Source organism: Leopardus geoffroyi, chromosome D2, assembly GCF_018350155.1.
Source record: "Leopardus geoffroyi isolate Oge1 chromosome D2, O.geoffroyi_Oge1_pat1.0, whole genome shotgun sequence".
Classification (NCBI taxonomy): Eukaryota; Metazoa; Chordata; class Mammalia; order Carnivora; family Felidae; genus Leopardus; species Leopardus geoffroyi.
Window position 1 is genome coordinate 50,759,082 of NC_059334.1, and position 18,501 is coordinate 50,777,582.

General features: G+C 45.1%; 1 protein-coding gene across 1 annotated transcript in view; it reads right to left on the bottom strand.

The window, feature by feature from the left end:
- SLC16A12 (solute carrier family 16 member 12) overlaps positions 1 to 17,633 on the bottom strand; it is a 79,908-nt gene extending 62,275 nt beyond the window's left edge. Inside the window, 1 exon segment of the mRNA XM_045438164.1 lies at positions 17,510 to 17,633. The gene's annotated coding sequence lies outside the window, so the exon portion shown is untranslated.
- Between the last annotated feature and the right edge of the window lie 868 nt (positions 17,634 to 18,501).

Consider the following 18,501-nt stretch of genomic DNA (forward strand, 5'->3'; position numbering starts at 1 on the left):
CTGTCCAAGGTACGAGACTCTGGGGGCCAACTGATATTTCCAATAAGGGTGCGGAACCCCCTAAATCCATGATAGGCAAATAGTTCTTGCCAAGGCCTAATTCGAGAAAAATTCAAGGTTTTAAGAGTCTTTTTAAGGTTTATTTAATGTTATTTATTTATTTTTGAAAGAGAGAGTGGGAGCAGGGGAGGGGTGGAGATACAGGGGGACAGAAGATCCTAAGTGGGTTCTGCATCCTCAGCAGCAAGCCCAGTGAGGCTCGAATTCACGAACCATGAACAAAGTAGGACATTCAACCCACTGAGCCACCCAAGCGCTCCAAGAGCCATGTTTTAAAAATTCAAAATGAAAATAGCTTCTTGAGTCCTATTGGTGGAAGGGGGAGATTTGAAAATGTAAAATGTAAACTTGATTCACTCACAATGTAGAATTTAAGAAACAAACAAGCAAGGGGGGACAGGGTAGGAGACAAGACAAGGAACAGATCCCTTTTTTTCTTTTTTTTAGTCTTTATTTATTTTTGAGAGAGAGAGAGACAGAGCATCAGCAGAGGAAGGGCAGAGAGAGAGGGAGACAAAGAATCTGAAGCAGGCTCCAGGCTCTGAGCTGTCACAGCACAGAGTCTGATGCAGGGCTCACACTCACGAACTGTGAGATCATGACCTGAGCCGAAGTTGGCATTCAACCAACTGAGCCACCCAGGTGCCCCCCCCCTTTTTTTTTTTTAACATTTATTTATTTATTTTTGAGAGAGAGAGAGAGAGAGAAACACAAGAGGGGAGGGGCAGAGAGAGAGGGAGACACAGAATCTAAAGCAGACTCCAGGCTCTGAGCCATCAGCACAGACATGGGACTCAAACCCACAAACTGTGAGATCATGACCTGTGACCTGAAGTCAGACGCTTAACCGCTTAACCAACTTAGCCACTCAGGCACCCCAAGAAACAGATACTTAACTATAGAGAGCACACTGATGGTTGCCAGAGGGGAGGTGAGTGGGGCTGGGGGGATTAAGGAGTGTGTTTGTCCACACTGGTAACATATGGGAGTGCTGAATCACTATACTGAACACCTGAAACTAAGATAGCACTATATGTTAACTATACTAGAATTAAAATAAAATAATAAAAAATAACATAAGCCTCAGATATGAGAGAAGGTGGGGGAAGCAGTATGCCCTTTTGTTCCCTTCTGTGAAGTCTGAATTGTTTTAGAGGTAATTTTGAAAATTCAAATCTGGAAAAAGGAAACCAAAAAAGCAAATAAAGAAGGTGCCATTTGAATGTAGAAAGACCTGGTTTGAAATCCAGGCTTTCCCACTGACTTGCTGTGTAACCAACCAGGTAGGAGTGGCCTCCTGGGGCTCCAGTGTCCTACGTGCTACATAGGGTTGTCCTGGGCCCTCCCTCAAACCACTTAGTTGCTGCCACGGCACTCTCTGTGTCCCCTCCAGCCCTGGTCACACTGTGTGCTCTGTTGAGAGTCCCCTGCAAGGTCCCACTCTTTTGCTTTTTCCTATTATCCCACTCAACACACTAGTGTGAAAAACTAGCTGAGGAAATGTACAAAGAGCAAAATACACATACAAATTGGCTATGGTTGCAATTATGATTTTTTTTAAATCTATTTAAGAATAGCAGTGGTTTCTTCCCCTGACTTTCCATTGGCTACGTAGCTTCATTCATCAATAGATCTGGTGGGGTAGGAAGAATTGGGGAGAGAAGTATTTTAGGAACTGTTGAGAGAATTACAGGGGAAGTCAAGTCATCCGAATGGAAGTCGTTCTATTTGCACCACAACACCAAAATAGATTTTCCATATTCATACTGCATCAGCAAAAAAACACAGTATATCTCTTCATTTTCCCCATCAATTTGCTCACATATTGTCTAAGAGTATAGCAGAGCTCCCAGCATGAGGGCCAGAACTACGAATAAAAAGCAGATGTGCATCAAAGATAGCCCTGCAGGGAGTCTATTTGCATGCAGATCAAGAAGCCTCAAGAGCAGCAACTCACACACTAAGGAAAGGATAAATCAAGATGGAGAAGTTTAGTTTCTCCCCAGGATGTTAGGAACTAATGGGGAGGAACTGACATAGGCGGGACCTCCTCAAAATCCAGTAGGGGCTGAGCCACAGTAACACTGTTTTTATTATAATTGCAAGGGGGGACCCGGGAAAATGTAAGTTGTATGGTATTAGAACAGTTCAGATTTTCTGGAAATACCTTATGATCCCGGGCATATAAAACACCGTAGAATGAGAAAACACATGATCCCCAAGTAACACTACAAGTGTGCCGGGGCGCCTGGGGGGGCTCAGTCCGTCGTTAAGCGTCTGACTTCGGCTCAGGTCATGATCTCACAGTTCGTGAGTTCGAGCCCTGCATCAGGCTCACTGCTGTCTGTGCAGAGTCTGCTTCAGATCCTCTGTCCCCTTCTCTCTCTGTCCCTCCCTCACTTGCTCTCACTCTCTCAAAAATAAACAAACATTAAAAAACAAAACACTACAAGTGTGCCATTTTCACCATTCAAAAACCTTCCATGAACCAATCACTCATTCTGTGTAAAAAGTTCAGACCCTCTGACCCAGATTCTCCTTCAGAGAAACTATCTGAAGGACACAAAACCAAAATAAGAAAAAAGTTCACTTTGCAATGATGTTCACAGCAGGGCAATTTGCAACATCAAAAAACCGACGCCCCACCACCTACAGACTTCATTACCTGAGGATCTCATGACCACTAAGCCTCAGTACAAATACAAAGTAAGGCTTGACTTCATGAGGCTCAGATGAGGCAGCACAGACAAGCACCTAAAAAACACTTATAAATCCCTCTATTTCAAGAGCAGAAACATGCAAACGCTTATAAAAGAAAAGCATCAAAAGCACATGCACACCTGTGTGCGGCAAATCCCCAGTGCAGGGAGCCCTGCACTAGTTAGCCGAAGGCCATCAGTGGCAGAAAACAGAGCAATTGTCAGAGGCACCACAAGCCAGCTGCCACTTCTCAGTCACGCAGTCCGAAAAACTGAAATCCGTACATGAAATGGAGCACCGCCCCCACCCCCTTCTCTGTCCCTAGCCTTACTGTTCCAGATCTCAGCTTAACAGAGATCAGAAATAAAGCACTTAGGAGAATGCCTTGAGTATAATGGTTGCTCAATCTGTGTTTAGTGAGTAATAAAGAAAATGCATTAAATGCCTTCTGCAAGTGCCTGGAACATGTAAGTGCTCAGTAAATGAAACTGTTATCCTTATTATCATCATCATTATTATTAAATGAAAAATTAGCATTTGTATAGCTCCTTAAAGTTTATATAAAGTGTTTTCGAGTCCCACAGTGATCCTGTAAGAGAAAACAGAAGCTCACAGAATAATTTGTCCAAGTCCTTACTGCCAGCAAATGTTGACTTGGGGACTTGACGATCCTCCAAGGCCCCTTCCCCTTGAGGAGGCTGGAATTTTATAATAATGGCCTCAAGCCTTCTCTCTATCATGGACGTGATTCCCAACATCCCAGTCCATCCCAAGTGGTTAATCAAGAATCATAGCAATCCTGTTCCGCCAGCCAGTTATGGACTGATTTAAGGAAAGGGCAGTGACCCAAACTTTGCCAGCGACAACAAAGTCTTTCGGGAGCTTCTTGGAAAGATTTCATCACTACTGAGCAGACGTGAAAGATGCCGTCGCTCCCCTTCCATGTGGCCCTTCAAACAACCGTAGCCATCTGAGGCCCATGGCAGGGGCAGAGCCAAGAGAATCACAGAGAACTAAAGTCAGAGCGCAGACATTTCTGCTCCTGGACTTTCCACCGCACAAAGAATCCTTTTCCTTACCAGTGAAGCCAGGCCAGGTTGGAGTTTCCGTTCTTATACGCCCAAACTGCCCACCTGATATACTCTCTACAAACGCCATTTACACATCGGGCCCAGCACACGTGTCCTGTCCCCTGTGCAGTAGCCCCAGATCCTCACATGTGGGTATTCTAAGCTTACATCAGATCTAATCTTGACTTCCAAAATCCTGAATGGGCAGAGGAGGAAAGCAGACAGTGGTATGCACAGCTGTACAAAGGGAATGCATATTGCTGGTTCCCATCACATGGCTAACTATAGAAGCAAAGACACCACACTGAGTCCCACTCAAGTTTCTGGCCCCTCTCCCATGACCCCCACCCCCACAAATCACAACAAAGCTCGACAGCTGGAAGCCTGATGATCCCCAGTTGCTTCCCCGCCCACAGAGTGCTGTACTGCACACTACCAGAGAAAAGAAAGAGGAGGGAGAAGGAAGAGGAAGAGGGGGTTTCGTGAGAGCACGCAGTCCTTTCTTGGCAGGTTGATAAGGACGATTTGGAGAAAGCATCAGAAGTTATTCGTGAAATGTGTTGTTTTGCCAACCGGTACTTACAAGTTAGTTTTTCAAAAACGACAGTACAAAATAGAAGCTATTCAACTGTCTTTTGACAATGTTCTATTGAGATCGAGTGATATTTATTGCATGCCGGATATCAGTCAACCTTTTGTATCTTTCCCTAGAACTGTAACATACTTGTCTTACAGCTTTCTAAAGTCCAGACCAGTCCATGGGGCTAGTGGGCACCATCTTCCAACAAGAGAAAGGATCTAGTCAACATGTCCCCAACATCTTGACTGATCTCAGCCTCAACCTTGAGCTCATCACAACCCTTAAGATTCACCTCCATTCGATAAAGAAGATGTGGGGTATTCTCGGCAGTATTACTATATTGGAGTATTACTACGTGGATGGAACCGGAGGTGTTATGCTAAGCGAAATTAGCCAGTCAGAGAAAGAAAAATACCATATGACTTCACTCATATGAGGACTTTAAGAGACAAAACAGATGAACATAAGGGAAGTGAAGCAAAAATAATATAAAAACAGGGAGGGGAACAAAACATAAGAGACTCTTAAATATGGAAAACAGAGGGTTACTGGAGGGGTTGTGGGAGGGGGGGGATGGGCTAAGTGGGTAAGGGGCATTAAGGAATCTACTCCTGAAATCATTGTTGCACTATAGGCTAACTAACTTGGATGCAAATTAAAAAAGATAAAGTTAAAAAAAAAAGATTCACCTCCATTTAATTTAGTCATGTACTCCCAAAGGCACATCATCAATCATCACCTGTGCTAATCCTCACTTCTGGAATCTACAGTTGTTGTGAGATGTCAGTATCCCTCCCAAACCCCAACCTTCTATCCAACAGCAATTCCCTAACTCCTACTGCACCTAGTTTCCAACCTCCCTGAGCGCCCACGTCCCTGGTTTCTCCATTTTCTCCCATTTCCTCAGCTTGTCCCACTCCTTAGAGGCTAGAGCTCGTTCTCTGTTATGTCATTTGCTCTTTTTCGGACACCCCCACTCCTTCCAAACCACCAATCCCCAATTTTGAATCAATTCAGACCATCCAAACTTGTCCGTTCCTATAACTGGTAAGGCAAGTTTCGCTAGAGGAAATCTCTCAGCCTTGCAAATTAAATGGCACAGTTATGATTTCCAACACGTAAACTAAGTGCTCGAAGTGACTCAGCAACAATATCAGCACCTGCTCCGTCTGCACAATGGTTATTCAAAATCTTAAGTACTCCATGTACCCCTCAGCAGGATGGCGAACAGCTTTAGGGGCTTCCTGGTTCTGTTTCTTAGCAGCTGTACAACCTCAGCAAGGTGCTGAACCCCTCCCGGCTTCAGTTGTCTTGTTTTTAAAATTGGGATAACAACTCCCTCCTCATGTGATTGTTGCAAGAACTCAGAGAGTTAACACGTGTAAAGTAGCCTTAACAATGCTTAGAACATATAAACTGTCCCAAAAATGCTGTTACTATTTTATAGGGAAAATGGGGGCTGCTTTTACTCCATTTTTCCCCTTCAGCTTATTCCTCCAGTTCATCCCTATCCACACACATCCTTGATCCTTTTTGTTCCTTTCAAAAGAAAGACATGTCCTTTTATATTTAATTTTTCAGGTTAGTATCCCTTCTTCTAGTTTCTATATTTTGAACCTAGACTTTTATACTGGATCCTCTTTAGCCTACACAGTTACTCAAGTATCTCTCATCTTGAAAGCAGAAGGAGAAATGTGAGAGGGGAAAGAAGGGAAGAGAAGACAAAGGAAGAAACCCCCCTCCAACCGTGCCACCTTCCCAGGTGCCCCCAGTGACTTTTGTCCCTTCACAAACCCAGCCTCTTAATGATCTGTCTACACTGTCTCCTCATCCCTCTTCTCACTCCCTCCTCAATGGAATGGAATTTGGCTTCTGCCTCCCCTACATACTGCTTATACCGTGTTAGACATCGTCACCAATGACTCCTAATTGCCAGTGGTAACTCTGCCATCCGTAATTCATTGACCTCTCGGCAGCATTTGGCACTCTCTCGTTGTTGAAACTCTTTCTTCCTTGAATTTCCGTGACAGGAGTCCTCCCTGTGTATCCTTCTTCCCTACATACCCATGCTTCTTACTTTCTTTTGCTAGATCCTTCTTCCTCTGACCACTCATTCGATGGTGTATCATTTATTCATTCATCCAACAAACACTACTGAACTCTTACCATGTCTTAGGCACGGTGACAGCCGCTGGGACAAGTAAGGCAGGCACAGCTGAAGCACAAGTCCAGAAGGCACTATTCACCGTGAGACGCAACTACTCAGACACGTGAGTGGCACTTTCTGGAACTGTGCAGGATTTTTATCTTTGATCCATCTCACATCTCTCTATAAACACTCTCCTTGGGTGCTTACTTCCACACACAGGACTTAAACCGTGAACAATGGCAGTGACACTGTAAAGAAGACATAGTCTCTGCCCTCACCTTCGGGCTAGTGAAAAAGATCAACATGTAACTAGAGTGGAAAAAGAAAGGCACGATGACCAAGAGGTGCCCTGGGTATAACACGAACGAACACACCCCAGTTATCCTCCACAATTTTTGGACCCATTTCACACGTCATCCTTTACGTGCTCCCCAGGTAATTATATCCAATTATGTCTTGTTCATCCAATCCTGTCATGCTCAACTGAGCCTATTGGCTGGTGATGCCCACCTTCTGGATTGCTTGCCCAGATTACCAAATTGCCTAACGAGCCATCTCCACCACATCCCTATAAGGGCAGCAAGCACTGAGAATATAAATATGAATAAAGCAGAAGTCTTACATGAGGCATTAACCTTACTTCCCATCTGTACCATTTCAACAGGCCCCCAGTGTGTCACCCTCTTGGACCTTTCTTCAAGCCTCATTCAGACATACATGTTTGAAACACAAGCTAATTTTGTCATCCAACCCCCATTTCCACCCCACCCCTCTGTTTAAAGGCTTCCAAGGACTACTCTTAGCAGCTAAAGCAAGACTGAAACTCAGTGGTGTGGTACACAAAGACCCTAAATGATCTTGCTCCTGCCAGCTCTTCTGGTCCTATCTAGCATCTAGCCATATGCATACACTGCAGGTCCGCCATACCTAACCACCCTGAAGTCCCATCCACAGCGTGACTTTCCCACCCCAGTGCCTTTGCACGTATTGTGCCTGCACCTGTTGTTTGCCTCATGAATTTCTACCCTTCCTTAATGCTTTGATCAACCTAGGCAGCGTGAAGTGTCTCTGGCTCTGAACCGGGTAGCAGGTGGTCTTTAGGGGACTCTTCACAATGCCGTGACTATTTGTCCACACATCCGGATGCCCTAGGAGATTGTAAGCCTTTGGATAAAATCCTCTCTATTCTCTGTGGGCCTTCAGCACCTGACACAAGTACCTAGCATGTGCACACAAGTACTCAGCACACACTTGCCTGAGGAAGCGGTAAACTCACTGAGTTATTTTAACATTACTTAATCCCAATATGTTTTTTATTAGGGGCTTTAAAAGTAATGAATTCTATTTCATCTAATTCAAATGTCTCTTCCCAGCTTAAAAACTATTAAAATTTAAAAAACCCAAACTGACGCATTACCTTAACGTTGCCTGTATATGCCACCCATTAGGTATACCATCGTGCAAAAGTTTATAAAGAAAGCAGAATGTGCCAGAACAATTCCAAGATGCTGATTCGGATGCAGCATTCAGTGTCATTTGAAATTTTAATTAGACCTTCACCTCTAATAAAATTAGAATATATGGTTTTCTGTACTTTATCTTTTTTGAGTGGGGAAGAAGTCAACCAAAAGAAGTAAAAATGAGAGGAAATAAATGTGTGGTGCTTAATTTTTTGATACAATGACCAATCTCCTTATTGTTGGAACCCCCTAACTATTAAGCAAAATATTTTTGCCAGTATCTTATTTATGAACATTTATTTATTCTTTACCATGGTACTTTGAGCTTTTCTAAGAGGGTTCATGAGTTTATAAATTATGTTAATACACTGTTGCCTGTTGAGACTTGTAAGTAAATTTGCCAAACAGCTGGCCAGCACGGAAGGCAGGGTCTGTGTCAATGAAACAGAATAAAGCTTCAGACCCTTTGGAATGCAGACTCACCCCAGGGCTTCAGTGGGACCTTACCCAGAGCCTAGCAGTCACCACTCTGGTTCCAGAGGGGAGAATGAAGACAGGGGGGCAACGTCTGGATTTTAAAAGTCAAGAAACCATAATGCTTCTTAACAAATCATTGTATGCCAAAAATACTGCAATGGCTCTCTCACTACCAAATCCATGAGGCAATCACTCAAGTTTATCTTCTTGTTCTGTTCGTCAACACACGTACAGTAGGAGCCCTCTAGGTGGGGCACTTGGGCGGTTCAGTCGTTTGAGTGTCCAACTCTTGATTTTGGCTCAGGTCGTGATCCCAGCGTTGTGGGATCAAGCCCCACATTGGGATCCACACTGAGTGTGGAGCTTAAGATTCTCTCTCTCTCTCTCTCTCTCTGCCCTCCCCGCCGCCTCTCCTCTGCTTGCACATGCGTGTACTCTCTCTCTCTAAAATTAAAAAAAAAAAAAAAAAAAAGAATAAGCCCTCTAGGATGTAGGGTATTCAAAGAAACAGAAAACATCCTTGGATGGTTTCCACAGTCTATGCGCTCTGACCTCATCGCCTACCCCCACCCACACACATATACAGTCATACTCCAACTCTTTTGACAGTTATGCCCAAGTATATGTGGGGAAATGGCAAAGTAAAGAGGAAACTCCATTGACCAAAATGTGACTACAGAGGGTACCTGACCCAGAACAGCCATTCCTCTGGATTTCATCTTTGACTCACCTCATGTCTCTCTATAGACGCTCTCCTTGGGCGATTACTTCCATACATGCGGGACTTAAACTGAGTCTCTACGCGGATAACTCCCGATCTATGCTTCTTGCCCAGAATATCTAACTGCTCATTTGGCTGTCTGTCTGTACAGGCACAGAGGATATAAAGTTAGTAAGACCAATGTCTTCCCATGCTTTTTCAACACAGGTGCACAGTAGCAGTTAGAAACAATAAGGAGCTACCAGAATGACATAAACCAAATTTGGCAGGGTTGCAGAAGCAGAAACTTACAAACACGTGGCCTAATCATTTGCAAACTTGTTTTCACCAAGAAAGCCTTCGTTCAGATAAAATCTGACTTGGAAATCCAAAATGCGAAACCAAGAATAGCACACCTGCTCAGGTTGCAGTCGAGACCACCGAAGGGAACCCCAAACTGGATGCAGGACATCTTTCCCCCTCATTGTCCCCATGCCCCATAACAGCCCCTGCGACTCCTTGAAACTCCCAGAAATCTGCAAAACACAGTTCAAAAATGACTGGCCAACATCCATGAAGGTGCTACTTTTAATACAAAAATCAACAGGGAAAGCACATTTGGGGACAGCTAACTGGTAACAGTGGGTGAGAATTCCCAACAGTATTAGAAGTAAAATAAGAACAAATGTCATTAAACATAAAGTCAGTTCTAAGAAGTGCACTAGATCAGTGTCTTTCACTGTGTCTATCACCTTACCACATTTTCTCAAAGACAGTAAATCTTAATAGTAAGGAAAAACTTAAAAGTAGACACTATTGGGGCGCCTGGGTGGCGCAGTCGGTTAAGCGTCCGACTTCGGCTCAGGTCACGATCTCGCGGTCCGCGAGTTCGAGCCCCGCGTCGGGCTCTGGGCTGATGGCTCGGAGCCTGGAGCCTGTTTCTGATTCTGTGTCTCCCTCTCTCTCTGCCCCTCCCCCGTTCATGCTGTGTCTCTCTCTGTCTCAAAAATAAATAAACGTTAAAAAAAAATTTTTTTTTAAGTAGACACTATTTTTTTAAGTCACATAAGGCAAGGTTTAAGCTGCTTGCTTCTACGAGTCTTAGGTATTTCTTACATAGAAACCATGTATTTTCAAAATTTATTTTGATACAGTTAAACAAAAAGTATTCAGAAACAAGTTTGAACATTAAGATTCCTATCAACTTGAGGAAATGCATAATAAACAAAGACACATCTTTAAGTTATTATAGAGGAAACCGATTGTTGTAGAAAAGGCCAAATTACTGTCCTCAAGAAAAACAATCACCAAAACATAAAACAAGTAGGGTGACTGATCAATTATTGGTTGGTTGACTGTAATAACACCAACTTGGTCGATTTGTTTTTGGGTTGTATTTTGGGTTTTTTTTTTTTTTTATGTTTTTTTGGGAGAGGGTGCACAGACACATGTGAGCAGGGGGAGGGGCAGAGGAAAGAGAGAGAAAATTTCAAGCAGGCTGCGTGCTCACCGAGAAGCCCTAGGCAGGGCTCAATCTCACAACCCTGGGATCATGACCTGAGCCTAAATCAAGAGTTGCATGCTTAACTGACTTGGCCACCCAGGCACCCCTTGATTTGGTTATTCTGACATTGTACAGACATAAGCTCAGTGAATTCCTCCCACAGGAGGAAAATCAGTGACAATTCATTCGACCATTGGGAAAGCTTCCCATATACTGAGTGAGTACCATATGGAGAAATTGTAGTACTAATTAAAAAGAAGAAAAAAGTCTCATGTTTAATATTTTCATCAAGTTTGTTAAGAAATCATACTTTGTTTCAATAAAAGTTGTTCTGAAAAAGTGTAAAATCGGGGCGCCTGGGTGGCGCAGTCGGTTAAGCATCCGACTTCAGCCAGGTCACGATCTCGCGGTCCGTGAGTTCGAGCCCCGCGTCGGGCTCTGGGCTGATGGCTCAGAGCCTGGAGCCTGTTTCCGATTCTGTGTCTCCCTCTCTCTCTGCCCCTCCCCCGTTCATGCTCTGTCTCTCTCTGTCCCAAAAATAAACAAACGTTGAAAAAAAAAAAATTAAAAAAAAAAAGTGTAAAATCATTAAGTATTATATACATCAGGTTCACAACCCTGCCTACACATGAGGTTCACCAGGGGAGACTGAAAAACCACTGGTGCCCTGGCCCTAACCCAGACCTAGTGAATCAGAATTTTTAAGGATGGGTCCTTGGCACAAATACTGTTTTTCCCTCCCAGGTGATTCTAATGTGAAGCTAGCGCTGAGAACCATTGATATAGTCTTGAATCAAGTGACTGATCACTCAGTAGTCAGGCATCAACCCGGACAAACCACTTTTCTTTTTAATTTCCTTAAGTAATCTCTACACCCAACTTGGGGCTCAAACTCATGACCCCAAGTTCAACAGTCATGTGCTCTACCCATTGAGCCAGCCAGGTACCCCTGGGACAAACAACTTCTTTTTGATGGCAGTGATGCCTGTGAGTGGGCTTCCGCATTCGTGACCCGTTAATAATGATGGTCAAGATTGCTTTTTGCTAGTTGTCTGGTTGACCAACATCAGACTGAAGAAATAGCACTCTATTCTCCCTTCAAGCAGATCTAACTTAGTGGTGAGTGTGGGTTTGGGTTTTGTTTGTTTTTGGGTTTTTTTTGGGGGGGGCAGTTCCTTCATGGGCTATGAATGCAGGTATTTTGAAGTCACAAGTTTAGAACGATGAAATTACTATTTCAAGAAACACGACTGGTTTCAGTAGGTAAATATGAGCTTACTCCCGTGGAAAGTATTTCATCCAAAAAAGTAAAATTACAAAAATAACACCCCTTGGTCTGCCAGATAGGTAATTACAGCTTTAATCTGTAATGTGCTAAATAAACCAGAAAATGGTGGATTGCGCTCAGAAATATTTGAAAAATTATAAAGTTAACAAATGTTTAAGTATTGGGGTGGTTAAGATTTTATGTGGCTACTCTGTTTACATATAGTAGTCATAAGATTTCTTGGGGGGAGACAGACGGTGACTTTTATGGGGATTTAAAGCTTGAAGACTAGGTTCAGGTCCCCTTTATAAATAGGAAGTAACTAACATGACATCCATAAGAGAGGCTTATAAACATGGAATTTCTCTCCAGAAGCAGAGGGATGAGCTATTTTCAAGATACACGGGTACTCTAAGAAACTGAAAAATTAAGATCTCTCTTAACTGGGGCAGTCAGAAGTCAGTAAACGCAGAGTCGAAAAGTTGATACGACATATTTCAAACATTGTATTTCAACATTAGTCACATAAATACAAGCAAAATCACTCACTAACCTTTAGCTATCAGGTCACGACCGGAGTTCTGGGTTGCCTTCTTGGTGAAACCACACCCAGATTTCCTGCTTCTGTTTCTTAAAAGCATTTGTACCTTAAAGTCACTTGTGGAAAAACCTGAGTGCAAAATCTTTCTGGATTTGCTTTATTATAGTTTTCCAATCATTTATAGCTGTCGGTTCCATGCCTACATAGTAGCAGCCTGTTTGCTGACTACTCTTTCTCTATTTAGCTTCATTATCTTTGGGGGAGGAGGTTGAGATAAAATTTACTGTTTTAATCATTTTAAAGGCTACAGTTCGGTGCACTCACATACTACAAAGCCATCACCACTATCTAATTCTAGAACAAAGCCATCATCCCCAAAAGAAACCATGTAACCCTCACCAGTCACCCTCAACTTTCCCCACCCCCATAGCACGGCAACCACGAATCTACTTTTTGTTTCTATGGATTTGCCTATGGTGGGCGTATCGTACAACATGTGGTCTTTTGTGTCTGGCTTCTCTCATTTAGCATAATGTTTTCATGGTTCAACCGTGTTGTAGCGTGTGTTGATACGGTTTTTAAAAATAACTTACTTTTGGGACACCTGGGTGGCTCAGCAGATTAAGCGCTGGCTCAGGTCACGACCTCACAGTGCATGGATCCGAGCCCTGCATTGTCACTGTCAGTGTGGAGCCTGCTTGGGATTCTCTCTCTTTCCCTCTCTCTCTCTGCTCCTCCCCCACCTGCACTTCCTCTCTCTCAAAAATAAATAAATAAACTTAAAAAAAAATGACTTACTTTTATGCGCCTATACGGCAATCAATTTAGTTTTTATAGAAAAGGCATTCTTTGGCATTCCCATCTCTTCGCTTTATGTGACCCGTCATTAAATTGCAAAATTACACTAGCAAGTTCTGCTGGAATAAACAGGACTATGAGCAAACGCCACTGTAAGCATACACCTGGGCTGATAAAAGCAAAGTACACCAGGTTCTTGTGATGATAGCTATTTGCCATAGTGGCCCCTGTGCTCTGAGCAGCAACCAATAGGTGATTCAGAGGGAAGGAGGGCACTGGCTAACCCAATGTGTTGCTTTAGTGTGGGTCAGTACTCCATTACCCAGGAGTACTGGGGGGGGGGGGAGGGGGATGGAGGGGATGGTGTGCAGAGGGGGTAGAAATGATAAGTGTTTATTACTTATTAAGTAAAGAAGGAGCACATTAAATAATTAATTAATGGCGTGTAACTTCCTACCTGGCTACAGCAACTCATCCCATTCATGAGTGTGGAGTAAAAGAAGGGGTAAAGGAGACAGGTACCTGATGGAGATCTGAAGTGGTGGGAAGATGAAGAAAATCAACTCATCTTGGGTGCCTAGCAGCCGTCAGAAATCGTGACTCTCCTCCAAGTGTTTAACAGAGACCACTTTCAAATAGGACATTGCTGGATAATGACACTTCCCGAAGTCCTTTGATGTACAACAAATTAGAAACAGACAGAGAGGACATCTTTGTACTCGGAATCTCCCAACATCAAATGTGGATTTGGTTTTTCTCAATTCAATTATTACACCCCTTTAACGGGTGAGTTTTGAGATATACGACAAAGGTTCTCTCATAAGCAAATAGCTTCCAAATTAGCGATTTTTAAAAGCAAAGCAGTTGGTTAGGTAAGGAATGTATAAACAGCCCGAAAAGCTGCACTGAATACTTTTTTTGGCTGTATACGACTGAAAAACTGCCAAGTTCATTTTGATAAGCCTTTGTTAAAAACAATAAACATGCCTAAGCTTGCAAACCATGCCGTTTTGAAGAAAAAGCAAGTGAGAGAATTAGAAAATGCTTAAAACTGGAATGTCTGAATAAAAACTTCCCTGGTAACGGATTTACCAAGAAGTCACAACACTGTGTGGCCTATGGGATAGTCAGGGGGATGGGAGACAAATGTAAAGTGAGAAAAAATGAAAGCAGAACACCATCCTCATAAATAAATAAGAAGCTACATCTTACAAACTAGTACAATTACAGTATGTAACACTAACACGGGTACCCTAACACTACTGAGAAAACTAATCCTTCCATGCTTAAGTTTAATGTCACCAAGGCGGCGATATCCCTGCACTAAAGACAACGTAATTTAAGAGACTCCGAATGAACATCCATAAAATAACCAAATGTGGGACTGGCTCTTCGTGAGTGTATAGGAGGGTATCGGTGTATAGAAGTCCAAGTAACTTCACTGAATTCGCTTCTTTCTTTTCAGCGATTATAAAATCAGCAGAATCATAGGATTGGAAGGAAGATAATCCGGAACATTTATGTCCATTTCCCTACTTTAGGCAAAACTGAAATTCTCCCTCTTTTTTTTTTTTTTTCAAGTAGGCTCCACACCCAGCACAATGCAGGCCCTGAACCAACGACCTGGAGACCAAGACCTGAGCTGAGATCAATGGTCAGATGCTCAACCAACTGAACCACCCAGGTGCCCCTGAAATTCTCTTCTAGCTGCCAAACAAAATCTGGAAAAAATTCTCATGAATGAATTGTAACTTGAGCTCCGCAGGAACAACTTTCTTTGTTGTGTTCACTGATCTATCCCAAATGCCCAGAATACACCAGGCACATAGTAGGCATTATATAATGCAGCAGGTAAATATCTGTTAAATTGAACGAAACTGAAAAACATAAAAAAAAACGTGCAATGCATAAAACACTAAATAAGTCAGCTTAAAGTTCCCGTCTCAGCTCTACAATATGGTCATGGTGTTCCTTATAACACACAAATGATCCTCAAGTTGGCTCCAATATCATACATTACACCTTTTACTCTAACCAATCATCGCCATCAGGAGCTGAGAATCAGAAGACGTTCCAGGGAGAAATGGTAAATTCAGTCCACCTGTTTTGATTGCTTTCCTTTTCTGGATGTTCACCTAGGACATATCTGCATATTCATCATTGTTCAGGTAGAATGTAAATATTATTTAAAATTAAGGGTTCAGGGGCGCCTGGGTGGCGCAGTCAGTTAAGCGTCCGACTTCAGCCAGGTCACGATCTCGCGGTCCGTGAGTTCGAGCCCCGCGTCGGGCTCTGGGCTGATGGCTCAGAGCCTGGAGCCTGTTCCCGATTCTGTGTCTCCCTCTCTCTCTGCCCCTCCCCCGTTCATGCTCTGTCTCTCTCTGTCCCAAAAATAAATAAACATTGAAAAAAATAATAATAAAATAAAATTAAATTAAATTAAGGGTTCACATTTTTTAAAATTGGACTCCAAATACAATTTAACTAAATCAACCTCTCGTTTATTTCAAAATCACACCAGTTAAAATAAATAAATAAGAAGAGGAAAAGGATATGATCATAAGTGATTCCAGTATTATCATTGTAGTTCAAAATGCCTAGCGGTTGGGGCACCTGGGTGGCTCAGTCAGTTAAGCATCCGACTTCGGCTCAGGTCATGATCTGGCGGTCCGTGAGTTCGAGCCCGCGTCAGGCTCTGTGCTGACAGCTCAGAGCCTGGAGCCTGTTTCCGATTCTGTGTCTCCCTCTCTCTCTGACCCTCCCCCGTTCATGCTCTGTCTCTCTCCGTCTCAAAAATAAATAAATATTTTAAAAACAAAACAAAACAAAATGCCTAGCGGCAATACGCTTTGAAAGTCTAAGGAAGTGGGAAGGAGAAGGCCTGGATTGTGGGCTTGGTTGGTTCCATCACCAGTTACCAGTAGGAGTTTAGCCAATCCTTGACCACCAGAATCTGAGCTTCCGGGCCTGCAAGGAGAAGGGTTTGAAGAGATGATCTCTAAAACCCTTAGCAATTTTCAAGATCCTGTGATTAGGTAAGCAAATCCCAGTCACTTAATTACTCCTTATTTAATCGTTTGTTTTCTTTAACAAACATACATTGGGCACCTTGGGAAGGGTCAGACACCATTAGCCCAGTCTGGCGTCACATGGGGGGAGGGGGGGGCGAGACAAACTCCGCAGGGTCGGTTGATGATTTTAAAAGCTAGCGACCTCAGATACCTATAGAGACAGTGTATTTCTAAATTTGTCAGGCCTGAAGTCTTTTCTTCCTGGGTTAAGCTGGCTGCGCCTTCAGAGTACCCCCCTCTCAGCCAAGAAACAAGTTAAGTTGCACAAATGAGAAGCCCATCAGAATGGAATGGTTTAACCAGTGTTCTAGTAGGTTCCATCCGTCTCAACATTAAAAAAAAAAAAAAAAAAAAAAAAAGTTATAAGATGGTCAGAAAGCTGGGCTGTGAAGACAGAAGGCTAACCAAATAGCCCCAGGTTTTACTGGGATCGTGCTTTAAAATTGTGCTTGCCAACACTTGACCCTGAGTCCGCACTACTTTCCTTGAGGACAAGAAACAGCTGAAAAATTAAATTCAATCAACTGAAGCTGGTGTGTTGTTAGTACACCGCCCACGAGGAATAAATATTATTACCCGAGACAGACGAAGATTTAAAAAAAGACACTGAAAACCGAATCCAGCCGACAAACGGTCTCTATTACATCGGGCAGTCCGCCTTTGGAAAGCACAGGAGATGGAGATCAAAGCCGCTTCCTCTCCAGCCACCTGCCCAGAAACTGCCGGAACGCTGGCCCGACACCGACACCGACACGACGAGCGGGCACACGTCCGTCTCCTAACTCTGCAGGCGTCCCGAGGGACCCGGGTTGGGGTGGGGGCTCCCGGAGCGAGGCTGGGCGCGGGGGGCGGCGGCAGCCGACGGAGCGCCCTCCGCCAGCTCCACCAAGCGCAGCCCGAGAGCCCCGCCGCGCAGGATGCCTGGGTCAACTGAGCCCCGCGCCGCCGGGGAACTGGGAGAAGAAGAGCCGAGGGGGCTCCGGGCGCCAGAGCCGCCGGCGGGAGGGTGCGCCCGGTGCAGCCCAGCGGGGCCGACCCCGGCGCCCCGCAGCCCAGCGGGGCCGACCCCGGCGCCCCGCAGCCCGCCCAGGGCGCGCGAACCCCCTTCCGCCCGGCCCCGCCGCGTCCTCACCTCGCGTGGACCGCTGTATCCCGGGCCGTGGCGCGCGGACATGCCTCCCGGGCGCACCCACCCGGCCGTGTCCCTGCGCCGTGGCCCCCGTCCCGGGCCCCAGCCGCCGCGGTCCGCGCTTCCGAGGAGGGGCGGGGAGTGCTCGGGGCGGAGGCGCCGGCGGGGCTGGGGCCGGGGGCCCCGCGGGCAGCGCGGGAGGAGGAGGAGAGCGCGGCCGGGAAGAGCCCAGCGCCCGGGTGCCGAAGCGCACGGGCAGGTTCAGCCCCCGCCGCGCCAGCTCCGCCGCGGACTCTGTCGGGCGGGCGAGAGGGGTTTATCACTGCGACCCGCTCTGCGCGCCGCGGCTTGGCGCGGGGTGAGGGGCGCGGGGGCGGAGGGACGCCTGGCGGTTATGTAACGGGTCGGCCCGCTGTGTCCCGAGCCAGCTCGCTCCAGGACTGCCCTATCCTCCCCGGGGTCCGTCGTGACCCTTAGCAGCCTTGCGCGCCCCTGACCTAGGCAAGCAGAGGGGGCCCGGTGTTCTCAAACAGAACTTTTCCCTGCAGCGTCAGCGAGCAGGGTCTCCAGGGGAAAATCGAAGGCTCCCTTAGACAATCTGGTACGGATCTGTATTCTGCCGGCCAGCGCTTCCCATTTCACAGCACCGGAAACTGAGGCCATTCGGGGCCTTGTCTCTTGGAGTTACGTGGACCTGGATTCAAATCTCCTGAAAAGCTTGTGACCTTGCGCAAGTTACTTAAGTCTCTGAGCCTCAAGTTTCTTCACCTGTGAAACAGGAATAATAATAGGGCCCACTTCCTGTGTTTGCCTAGAAGACCGAAGGAAGGAGGTGCAGGTGCCCCGTGTGTAACTCGCCCCCGGTAGACGTTACTGCTGTTGATTATGTTGCGGTTCGCCCAGGTCCTCAAACTTCGCCTTGAAGGCGGCAGTCTCAAAGGCCTGAAGAAGCAGCTCCCCGAGCTTGCTCAGAGGCAGATTCTAGGCTAACCTGT